The sequence below is a fragment of the Monodelphis domestica genome, chromosome 2, assembly GCF_027887165.1.
Source record: "Monodelphis domestica isolate mMonDom1 chromosome 2, mMonDom1.pri, whole genome shotgun sequence".
NCBI lineage: Eukaryota > Metazoa > Chordata > Mammalia > Didelphimorphia > Didelphidae > Monodelphis > Monodelphis domestica.
Genome location: NC_077228.1, coordinates 158,204,779 through 158,218,201, shown reverse-complemented (window position 1 = coordinate 158,218,201; position 13,423 = coordinate 158,204,779).

Sequence of the window (13,423 nt, the reverse complement as noted above, 5' to 3'; positions counted from 1 at the left end):
GAATGTAGCATAGGACCTCAGCAGCTAGACCTGGGACCCAAGGCTGCAGAATGTGGAGCACAGAGACAGCACAGACCCAGGCTGGCCACACAGACCCAGGCTGGCCCTGGAAGACACAACAGAAACTAGAAAAATAGCCTTATGGCAAGACTCTTCAAAGAACACTACACCAAGAACTGCCTGCCCACCTCACTCAGACTTCTAGTTGAGAAGTCAAGATAATTAAGAGAAAAAAATGAACACAGCAATGGCTACCAACACAAACGAACCACAATCCACAAGTACAAAAAGAAATTTAAAAAAACCCTTGGCCCTGGATAATGTCTATGGAGAAAATGAGCAGAGTACTGAGGTGACAGCAGAGAGTGACAAAACAGCAAACACATCCAAACTTTCAAAAAAAATGGAAATTTGTCACAAGCTCTTGAGAAACTCAAAATAGAGTTCAAGAACCAAGTAAGAAAAATAGAACAAAAATTGGCAGAATAATGGGAAATAGAAATGCAAATAATTCAAAAAGAAATTAACAGTTTTAAAGACAGAATCTCCTACTTGGAAAAAGAAACACAGAAATCACATGAAGTAATAAGCAAATTGGAGACCAGAATTGACATGGAAGCCATGAAAAATAGGATAGACCAAACCAAAAAAGAAAATTAAAAGATCATAGCTTTAAAGACTAGAATTGGGCAGGTAGAAGCTAATGATTTCATAAGACAGCAAGAATTAATGATTCAAAATCAAAAGAATGGAAAAATAGAAGGAAATATGAAATATATCAATGAAAGGAAAACTGACCTGGAAAACAGGTCCAGGAGAGACAATTTGAGAATCATTGAGAATCAAAGGTCTGAAAACCTAGAAGAAAAAAAAAACAGAAGCCTTGACATCACACTACAAGAAATTATTCCAGAAAACTGCCCTGATATTCTTGAACAAGAGGGTAAACTAGACATTGAAAGAGTCCATATATCACCTTCTACATTAAATCGTCTAAAGACAACCTGCAGGAATGTAATTGCTAAATTCAAGTGTTTCCAAGCCAAGGAAAAAATATTGTAAGAAGCCAGAAAGAGAATTCAGATATCAAGGGACTGCAGTCAAGAATACATAGGATCTGGCAGCCTCTATACTAAAGGACCACAAGACTTGGAATATGATATTCAGAAAGGCAAGAGAATTGAGTCTTCAACCAAGGATCACCTACCCATCAAAATTGCCTATATATTTCCAGAGCAAAGTATGGGCACTTAACAAAATAGAAGATTTCCAAATAATCCTAAAGAAAAATTCAGAACTAAGTGGAAAATTTGATGTCCAAATACAAAATTCAAGAGAAATATAAAAATGTAAATAATAGAGAAAAAAATTTATGGACTTCAGTTATGTTGAATTGTTTATATGTCTATATGGAAAAATGCTATTTGTAACTCTCAAAAATTGTTTTCACTATCATAGTAGATAGAATAATTATCCATAGGTAAAGGTTGGGGTACTAAGCAGTTTAAGATGTTATGTTAAAAAAGGGAGAGGTAGAATAGACAATGGCACCAAGATAAACATAAAGGAAAAAGGTAAATATAAATTATACCACATAAAGAGGCACATCAGAGGGGGAGGGCAAGAATACTATTATAAGAAGGCAAGGAAGAGAGTGGTAATAGGTAATATTTAAATCTTAGTCTCAATGGAATCTACTCTGAGAGGTAAAAGCCTCTAGATCCATTGGGTTATCAAATTCTATTTTACCCTACAAGAAAAGTTGAGAAGGAAAAACCAAGGAAAGGAGTGGGATAGGAGCTACCAAAAGGGAGGGAAAGAGAAGGGGATGGATTAAATAGACCTTAAAGAAAAATAAGAGGGGAATAAAAAGGGAGGGGGTGGGAAGAAAGTAAAAATAAGTGTGGGGAGTAGGGGACTAACTAAAAGCAAAACATTGGTATAGAAGGAAATAGTGGAAGAAGGAAGGGCAGGACTAAAAAAGGAAATCAAAATAATGGGGAATACACAGGTGGTAATCATAACTCTAAATGTGAATGGGATGAGCCCAGCCATAAAATGGAAGCAAATAGCAGAGTGAATGAGAAATCAAAATCCTACCATATATTGTCTACAAGGAACACAGATGAGGCTGATAGTCACACTCAGGGTAAGGGTAAGAGTCTGGAACAAAATTTATTGGTCATCAACTGCAAAAAAAGAAGGCAGGAGTCACAATCATGATACCTGACAAAGCCAAAGTAAAAATAGATCTGATTAAAAGAGATAGGGAGGGTAATTACATCCTGATAAAAGGCAGTATAGACAATGAGGAAACAACAGCACTCAACATGTATGCACCAAATGGTATAGCGTCCAGATTTCTAAAGGAGAAACTAGTGGATCTTAAAGAGGAAATAGATAGTAAGAGGAAATAGAGTACTTAAATAATCCTATATTAGAAATATAAATTGAACAAGCCATCAAAGAACTCCCTAAGAAAAAATACCCAGGGCCAGATGGATTCCCAAGTGAATTCTATCAAACATTTAAAGAACAACTAAACCCAATATTTTACAAATTATTTGACATAATAAGCAAAGAAGGAGTTCTACTAAATTCCTTTCATGACACAAATATGGTACTGATTCCAAAGCCAGGCAGACCAAAATCAGAGAAAGAAAACTGCAGAAAAATCTCCTTAATGAACATAGATGCAAAAATCTTAAATAGAATACTAGCAAAAAGACTCCAGCAAATGATCATGAGGATTATTCACTATGATCAGGTGGGATTTATACCAGGAATGCAAGGATGGTATAATATTAGGAAAACCATCCACATAATTGACCATATCAACAACCAAATCAACATAAATCACATAATTAGGACTATAAAGATAATTTTAGGATTGTGACTCAAATATAAATTAATTTTTGTCACCAGAGGAAATCCCAAATAAAATACCCAAGTCAGTTGGAAATTTATGGTGATTTTAATTAATATAGAGGGAAGGAATTAAGGAGAAGAGAGAGAAGGAGGGTATAGGATTTCTCTCACCTGGCCTGGGCCAGGGGAAGTTCAAAGACCTCCACCACAAGGTCTCTGAAGAAGATTAGAGGCTTTCTAAGAGGATAATGTTTGGAAGGTAAAGGAGAAAGGAATCAGTCTATACTCTGAGAGAGCTCAGTTAAGATGCCTCACCTGAACTAGGCTACTCAGCTTCTCCCAGTATAGTATCAAGGAAAACTCACTGTCAAACCAGACAATAGCTGCTGCCACACCAAGATGCCAAAATGCTCAGCATGCTGCCAGCCAGAGCGACCTCTCCTCGGAAAGAGCTTGGAGAGAGGAAGTTATGTGAAATATATAGACAGTTATTATATCACTTTCCTGCATCTCACATGGACCAATGCTTAAGCTTGACATAGGACAGCACAGGGGTCTGTTAGTTGTTTCTGATTTGTCATTTGCTAGCACATGTCCATCACAGGCCATCCTCCTAAATACTTAATACTTAATTATGGGTGTAGACTTTCCTGTTTTTGTTAGATTAAGTAAGTGGAGTAATCTAAAGTTCACATCTCCATAGATGCAGAAAAAAACCTTTGACAAAATATAACACTCATTTCTATTGAAAACGCTAGAAAGTATAGGAATAGATAGGCCTTTCCTAAAAATAACAAGCAGTATATATTAAAAACCATTAGCAAACATTATCTGCAATGGGGATAAATTAGAGGCATTTCCAATAAGATCAGGAGTGAAGCAACGGTGCCCATTATCACCTCTATTATTTAACATGGTATTAGAAACACTAAGAGTACCAATTAGAGCAGAAAAAGAAGTTGAAGGTATTAAAATAGGCAATGAGACTAAACTATCACTCTTTGCAGATGATGGTCTACTTAAAGAATCCTAGGGAATCAACTAAAAAACTAGTGGAAATAATCAACAACTTTAGCAAAGTTGCAGGATCCAAAATAAATCCTGTAATATTTATAGGAAATGTAGGGGATTGAAGAACAGGGGATAAGGAAGGTTTTATAACAGGGAATGGAGGGGTTGAAAAGAGAGAGGGAATATGGCTGCCAGTGAGGTAAAAGGAGGGAGAGAGATGCCCCCTGCCAAGAGGCTATTTTTGAAAAATTGGGTTCCCGAGAAATGGGCCACTTATGATATCCTGAGGGGACATCTTCTCTATGGATTCATCTTGAAGACACCCCAGAGCAGGTAAGCATAGATCCCCCTGAGGGACAAGTCTCTCCCAGGACCAAGGTTACCCAGCAGGGGTCCAATAAGAACCATTTATGTTCGAATGGCTGTCCTGGGGTTCAGCTCCCTCTATGTTCCCTGAAATGATAGTCCTCTTATCTGACTGCAGTTACTTAAATAAAGATAAATTTAATAACAAGTTTGGATTGGGGAGGTATCGGGGAAGAGGGAATCAGGATTTCCCTACATGATATTTGAGTCTCTCTCAGCTTTTGATCTGAGGTCAGGTCTTGCAGGCTAGTGGAGGGTTTCTTTTATTCCTGTCTATGCTAATCTATGTTAGCTTTCTTAAGTTCACAGTCTTTAGCAGTAAATAGCAAGAGGAAGAAAAGGTTCTGACCTTAAAACCTGGTTGGGCCTACCTCTTCGGACTGATGTCTTTAAAGCCCAGCCTTACATTTCAAACCACTCCCCTTAAATCCTTTTGTTTGATGACATGATCACAGGAATCCAGGTAGAGCACAAAGTTGGGAAAATCAGGATTAGATGCATTTCTATCCAGAGACAGGGAGAGAGACTCCTTCAAGTCCAAGGTCTAGGAAGAGAGTGAGTCATGAGACCAACTGCCACTCCCAGTTTCCCCTCCCCCCATCAACTGTTATTCTTGTCAATATCTTCTCTCTAACATTACAACTGCTGTTTGTTCCACCTGATTGGCAAAAAGTCCAAAACTTGTTTCAGTTTTCCTTTCCACAATTATCCCCCTTTTTTGTGACCTTCCCAAGGTCACATTTATTATATTTGCCAATCTAATTTCTAACTACTTCCCCCAAAATAATAAACTTACCTCAATTATTCTATCACTATTCTATGCTAACTTTACTCTAAGGAATTCTATGCAGGAAAGTTTGGGTTTTACAATAAATTCAGTACAATAAATGTTTGAACAAAATCATTATAAAGAAATTTAAATCTTAGTGCTAATACTACTTAATCCTGTTAAGTTAAACAAATACAAATATTTTTCCTATTTTAATTATCTATAATTAATTGCAAAAGATTATATATGTATATATTTCCATTAAACACAATTTTAGCATCAGTTTTACAATAAACAATTAAAATTTTGCTATCTGCAAATGCAGCTTAAGTCTATTCCTAAGGATAATTAACTATCTATGCTATGCTTAATTTACTCCTAATCTATCCCCTACTTATTATAATTATTCTCTAAATCCCTAGTCTAATCTATAACCTAATCTTATGTACAACATATATGCATGCTGTGCTAAATATTTACAGACTCTGTCACTATGTTATCAACCTAATTATAATATATATTATTTATAGAGATTATTTACATATAATACAATAATATACATAGTTCCTTATTCTTGAAGTCAGTCAAATAGAACTATCTATTGATCTTTTTATTTGCCTAAGATCTTATGGAACTAACTATATATATTTACATTTCTCATAAATATAATTTCAGACACTTGTTTATTTACATGATATCTCCCAATATATGTCAGTTTGTGATTTTGTGTTTTGTGTCTAATAGTGTTGTGTTGAATTAATACTTATCAAGTTTCTTCAGATTTCCACTTCTCATGTTGACTGATGGATCTCTTCTTTCTTCCAAAGTATGTCATGTGGCATGCTATTTCCCTAATAAGTGAAATTAATTTTGTTTTATGATTTTGTCTCACTGAATCTTACATATAAGTTCTGTTTTCTGTCTTTCTTCCTATATAGATAAATGTACAAAGTTCAAAGTCTTAGCTGTCCATTTCAGTTTTTTCTCTTTGATTCTTCTCTAGCTATTAAACAAATTTACAAAGTTCAAAGTCTTAGCTATCCATTTCAACTTTTTCTCTTTGTTTCTTCTCTCTTGCAACTTTTCTTGATGCTTTTCCTCTGTGATGCTTTAAAATCTTTTCTTCTGGGCTGGTTTAAAATATTTTCCTCTGGGCTAGTTTAACATCTTTTCCTCTGGGATGATTTTACTCTGGCCTGGAAAGTTGTCCTCTCACTGTGGCATGCTTGGCTGCTGGGATTTTGTTGTCTTGAACATTATGCATCACTTTTGTTTCTTTGTGGTGTACTTTTTGATGTTAATCAGTTTTTGTTTTCATTTCTCAGCACAATCTTTTGTCTAATTATCTTCTATGTCTGTTACAGTGATGCTGATTTTTTCTGGTTTTACGTGGGAACAGTGGAATCATGAGTCTTTCCCTGCAAATTTTTATAGCTGTTGGGGTAGTAAGCAATACGTCATGTGGTCCAGTCCATTTAATGTCTGTAGCCAATTACCTATTGAATTTTTTAAAGTATACTTTGTCTCCTGGTTTGATGTTATGCAAATTGTAATCCAGGGGTACTGTTTGTTTTATCAAGCCCATTTCATGCAACTCTGCTATTCTTGTTTGTAAAGCTTGTATATATTTTGTTAATTGACAACTATCTACCTATCATTGCAATGTAAGTTGGTTTACAAGTTCTTCCTTGCCAAATTGCAATTCTATATAGCATCTCAAATGGAGAGATGTGCAGATCTCTACTGGGTCTTGTTCTAAGATGGAACAGAACTGATGGTAGAATGTCTGTCCATTTTTGGTGTGTATCTGCACAACATTTTCCTATCAGTGTTTTGATGTCTTTTTTTAATCTCTCCACTTGCCCTGAACTTTGGGGATGATATGGTGTGTGGTATGTTGCTTGTATTCCTAGATTTTTATAAATTTTATTTAATATTGATTGAATAAAGTGACTTCCATGGTCTGAGTCCAATTTTGTGGGAATCCCAAATCTAGGTATGATTTCTTTTAATAGGATTTTGACCACAAATACTGCATTATTCTTTTGGCATGAAAAAATCTGGCTATCTAGTCAGTATGTCTATGATGACAAGGTAATACTTAAACCCTTTGTCTTTCGGCATATTGATAAAATCTACCTGTATGGATTCAAATGGAGTATATGCTAAGGTATGATATCCTAACTCTTTGGTCTTATAGACTCCCTGATTGAACTACATACAAATTTTACATTTTTGACAAACTGTTATGGTATATGAGGATATTTCTGATGCAGTCCAAAATTGTCTCACTGAATTGATCATGGCTTAGTGTCCATAGTGTCCTTGTGCATATATTGCGTTGCACACATGATAGAATAATGTTCTAGGCAGGATGGGCTTGCCTAGTTGCAAAAACCAAATACCTATTTTTTTTGTCACTATGTTCTTTATTCATGATTGAATTTTCCATTCATTGTAGGCATTAGTTAGATTGTCCTGTTCAACTATTGAGAAATTCAATACATGTAGAGGTCCTTCTCTAGCTCCAAATTTTGCTGTAATGTCAGTTCTATGGTTTCCTACGGACACCTGATTTTTAGCCCTTGTGTGTAATCTACAGTGAATTATTGCCATTTCATTGGGCAGTTTGTGCAGCCTCAAGATTTGGCATACAAGATCTCTTTGCCTGCACTTGTTAAAAATCCTCTATGTTTCAAAATTTCTGTTGTGGCATGAATTACTAAGAATGTGAACCAGGAATCTGTGTAAATATTACCTGTTTATTTTTCACAATTTGCAAAGCATTTAATACAACAACTAGCTCTGCTCATTGAGTTATCCTGTGTTTTCATAAGGATGCCTACCATAATGTCTCTGTGTTACTACTGCCACTCTAGTATACCTTCCCTGTTAACTATCATGCTCGAACCATCTGTATACATTTCAATGTCAGGTTGTTCCAGGGAAGTGTCTTTTAAATCATTTCTTGGTTTTTTGACTAATGATATTGTTTCTTGGCAATTATGTATGGATTCCCCTTCAAACAGCAAATCTAGAATCAAGGTGGCTGGATTCAATAATTGGCAACATTTTTAAGTGATATTTTCATTGCTTAGTAACACAATTTCATATTGAGAAAGTCTTTGCTGTATGCAAGCTTGTAAATGACATTTATTCAATATGGATTCTAGTTGGTGTGGAGAGTAGACATTAAGTTTTGATCCTAAAACCAAATCAGATGACTTATGAATTATGATTGCTGTGATTGTGATTGCTCTCAAACAGAGAATCATTCCTTTATCAATTTTATCCAGCTGTATACTATAATATGCCTCTGGCCTAAAATTGGGTCCTAAAGTTTGGACTAACACTCCAGAAGCTATGCCTCTTGCTTCATGTACACAGAGATGGAATTCTTTGTTGTAGTCTGGAATACCTAAGGCTGGAGCTGTTATGGTTGCTTCTTTGAGCTGTGTCAAGGCTTGGAGATGCTCTTTTGTTAGTTTCAAAGGTTCTGTGACTGTGTTTTTGGTTAAGTCCATCAGGCATTTTGTTATTTGGCTGTAGCCTGGGATCCATTGTCTACAGAAACCTGTTACTCCTAAAAAAGCTCTCAATTGTTTCTTAGTCTTTGGCACACTGAGCTTTTCTTGGAAATCTTTTTCATCCCCTTTTCCAAGATAAATCCTAGGTATTCCACTTGTGACCCATTGTAGCTTTGATTTGGAAATTTGTGGCCTTTCTTATATAGCTCTAGGAGGAGTTTTTTACTGTCCTGGCAACAAGCTTTAGCAGATGGGGATTCAAGAATGTCATTCACATAGTGCACAATTTTGCTTTCTTTGAATTGGATGGTCTTTAAATCTTGTTGCAAGATTTGGCAAAATGCTGTTGGGCTATTGCAAAATCCCATTGGTAATGATCCCCATGTCATCTTAGACCCATTCCAAGTGAAAACAAAGATTTTTTGGATTTCCTTTGCAATTGGAATGCTAAAATAAGCACTACACAGATCAACAATGGTATAATATCTAGATTTGCTTGGAAATTCTGAAATTATTTTAGATGGGCTTGGAATGACTGCATGGGACTTTTTTACAAAGTTATTTACTGCTCTTAAATCTTGGACCAGTCTCCATTGAACTTTTCCTTCAGAGTCACATTTTGCTTTCTTTATGGGTGTTATTGTTGCATTATATTCTGAAATAGTTGGGATTAAAATTTTCTGATTTACCAAGCTATGGACAATTGGGTTGATTCCATCTATAGCTTAGTTTGTATTGTTGTATCTTTGGTGGTATCCCTTCTTTAACTTCTATATTTACTGGTGTCTCTGACTTAGAATCCCTACATCTATAGAATGTGTAGCCCAAAACCCTTCTGGTATATCACTTGATATTTCAAATATTGTACCTTCATTCTGAACTTGTACATCATCCACTTGCCCCATGAACAGAAATGGATAATGTTTTAAAGAGTCTTTGTTTAAATGTAGAAAGATTTTCCCCCATTTATAACATTGAATGATTGCTCTAATTTTACACAAAATAATCTCTCCCAAGAAGGTTTATTGGGCATTTTGGGATTAACAAGAATGTGTGTTCTGTTGTTAGGGGTCCTAGAGTTACCATTTTTTAATTTTAATTTTGGTACTCTGTTTTGTCCCTGTAGCCCCCATTATTTGTACATAACTTGTGATTTGGTTGTCTTTAGGAGATGTTTTTAAAACAGATTTAGTTGCCCCTGTATTGATAAGAGCTGGGTAGATTTTTTTACCCACTTTTATCATGACCCTTGGTTTTGTGTTCTCATTTTCTTGGCATACTTGAACCATAGGTACATATATTTATATTTTGTTCATATCCCAGTTTTGTTCTTTAGCTACAGACTTTTCTTGTTGCTTTGTACATTCATTTTGCAATCCATCATCAGTTTGCAATGGAATTACATTATCACGGAGACTTAAGGATGGTGTGATAATGTTTGTGTTTTCTTTTTTTTTTTGTGCAGTTGCTCTTGGTTGGAATTCTTTGACATAAGGATTTAAGGTTGACTTTTCTATTATGTCATTGGTATGTTCTTTTGTAATATCATCTCTGTTTTCAGTATCATTGTCTCCAGGAAATCTGCTCATTTGAATGTTCTCTGTTATTGCATTTTCCTCTCCATTGGACCATTCTGTTGTTTGCTCCTGTGCTTCAGTTAATTCATTTGCAGTATTTTTTAGAATCTTCAGAACCCTCTACCCTCTAATATTTGTTTCTTATATGGTTCTGTTTTTTTTGTTCTATACTTCCTGTTTCTAAAGTATATTCTTTCCTTTCTGCTAAGTTACCTTTTTCTTGTACTGAGACATGTTGCAATTCACTGTTGCTTGGATCTAGTCTTTCATGTTCTTTGCTTTTTAAGTTAAAATGTCCTAATAAGTTTAGGGTTTGTATATTAAAGACTGTTTCCAGACCTGTTCCTTCCTCTTTATTTGTATCTTGTTCCATTGTTTCAAATTTTTTCTCTCTAATCTCTGTTACATCATTATCTAATTGGATTTCTTCTTCTATCTGTTCTTTAGTTTTATTTTGTACTTTTGGACCCCCAAATTTTATTTGCATTCAGTCTCCTTTCTTTTCATTTTCCCCATTTCCTTTTCCATCTTTCCTTTTTTATTTTACCCCATGTACCTGGCATCATAACTAACTTTGTTTGGCAGTACCTGAGACTACTTGTGAATAACATGGTTTCCCCCCTTGTTGGATGAATTTCTCCATGGTTTTTAAATTTGTTGCTTGCAATGAATTCTTGCAATTACAATTATAACATTTTCCTTATGGGAGCCCCCTTATATCTGAAGCTCTTCTTCTTGGCTTCTTGTAGGATTTTCTCCTTTACTTGGAAGCTCTTGAATTTGGCAATTACATTCCTAGGCGTTGTCTTTTGGGGATTTAGTATAGAAGGTGTTCTATGAATCCTTTCTATTTCTATTTTGCCCCCTTGCTCCAGAACATGGGGGCAATTTTCTTTTATAATCTCCTCTAGAATAATATCCAATTTGTTGTTTACCTCTGGTTTTTCTGGTTTTTCTGATACGGAGATTTTCTCGTCTTCCTCTGTTCTCCAGGACCGTGACCTTCTCAGTGAGATATTTTATGTTTTCTTCCAATTCATTAATTATTTGGGTTTGCTTTATTGATTCTTGCTGTTTTATCATCTCACTTTCTTCGAGGTGCTTAATTCTGGTCATTAGGGACTGGATTTGCTTTTCAGCCTTGTCTGCCCTTCTATTGGATGCTTCGAGTTCTTTTTCCAATTGAGCAGTCTTATCTGTCAGACAGCTGATCTCTTTCTCCCATTTTTCTTTCCAGAAGGTTTCCATCTTTTGGATAAGTTCCAGTTTGAGATCTTCCAGAGCTTGTTGATAGTTTCCATTTTGGGAGGCGTGTTCTGAATTTTTTTGGATTTCCTCCTCATTCTCCTCTTTTCCTTGGGTACTTCCACCATAAAAGTTTTCAGTAGTCACTTTTTTCCCTTTCTTCCTGGAGGCTTGATTTTGGGCCATGTGAGCCATCCCTTTGGTGGTTTTATTTCCCTTTCCTTTTTGGTCTGGGGTCTAGGTTATAAGAGCGGTTTTTCTGTGAATTTAGGTTGCTTCAGACTAGTTCTTCCCAGCCTCTGAGCCCAGGTATTCAGCTCCGCCCAGATAATCAGCGCGCGTTGTTCAGCGCAGCCCGCCCCAAGTCCAGGTCCGCTGGATTCTCCAGTGAAAGCACCCTGAGACGTTTTTTCCTGGCAGTCCCCAGATCCCAAGGACCCTGGAGTGCCCCCCCCCCAGACAGAGACGCTCCCCACTCACTCGCTGTCCCGGTGAGCGCTCAGGTAGCTCACTCTGGTTTAGTGGGGGAGGTGGGGTGGGGGAAGGGCGGCTCAGTTCACTTTTCTGTGCAAGCTTTTCCTTCTTATTTTAGTGTGGAAATGTTCAAGCCCCATGTACCTTTGCCTCTGTGGGGTACTGGGGAGTCCTTCTGTTCCTCCAAAGGTGATTTTATGCTCCTTTGATGTAGTCTATTTCGTTCGGTGCTGGGGAGAGGAGGCGTGCGGCGTCTAGATTGCAGCCATGATTACCCGGAAGTCACAATTATAACATTTTGTATTTGATTGTGTATTGTTGCTGCTATACTTTATGTTGCTTTTCCAGGATCTCTTTTTGTTGTTAGCTTGGACTAATTGTGCCTTTAAATAGCAGTCTCAAACCATGTGACCCATTTTTCCACATAGGAAACATTTGGGTACATTTCTCCTTTGATTGTTTTGTGTGTAATTTCTTGTGGGTTTGTATGATTGAAAAGTGACTAGACTTTTTATTTCTTCAATTACTTTATGTTTAATTGTGCTATTTGCCTCCTTGAATTTGGTTTTAAACTCTTTTATTATTTCATCCTTTTCCTTTAGAATTTCTTTATGACCTGTGAATATGTAAGTGGCAATTTTTCTTAAATTTTCCAGACTTAGTGTTTCCCAGTCTAGGCATTGAAGTTTAAAATATGTTCTAATTGGTGTGTTACTGCCTTTCACAAATTGTCTACTTATGTGTTGGAGATTTTTCTCAGTTAAACCTACATAACTCATTAGCATTTCTATATATTTCAAACACATCCAAGCAGCAGTAGTTAGAAAAGCAAATTCCATTTAAAATCATCCTAGACAATATAAAGTACTTAGGCATCGATTTGCCAAGACAAAAACAGGAATTATATGAACACAAGTACAAAACACTTTCGACACAATTAAAACTAGATCTAAATAATTGGAAAACATTAATTACTCATGGATAGAACAAGCTAACATAATAAAAATATCAATTCTACACAAATTAATTAGTGCCATATCTATCAAATTACCAAGAAACATTTTTATTCAATTAGAAAAAAATATAACAAAGTTCATTTGAAAGAACAAAGATCAAGAATATCAAGAGAAATAATAAAAAAAGTGCAAAGCAGTGGGGCCTACCAGTAACATATCTTAAACTGTACTATAGCAGTGGTCATCAAAACAATATGGTATTAGCCAAGAGACAGAAAGGAGGATCAATGCCCTCAACACAATAGTATATGAGAAACCCAGTGATCCCAGCTTTTGGGATAAGAACCTACTCTTTGACAAAAAACTGTGGTGAAAATTGGAGAATAGTATGGGAGAGATTAGGTCTAGATCAACATCTCACACCCTACACCAAGATAAACTCAGAATGGGTGAATGACCTGAATATAAAGAAGGAAACTATAAGTAAATTAAGTGAACATAGAATAGTATGCATGTCAGATCTTTGGGAAAGGAAAGACTTTAAGACCAAGCAAGAGTTAGAAAAAAATCAGAAACTTTAAAATAAATCATTTTGATTACATTAAATAAAAAAGGTTTTGTACAAACAAA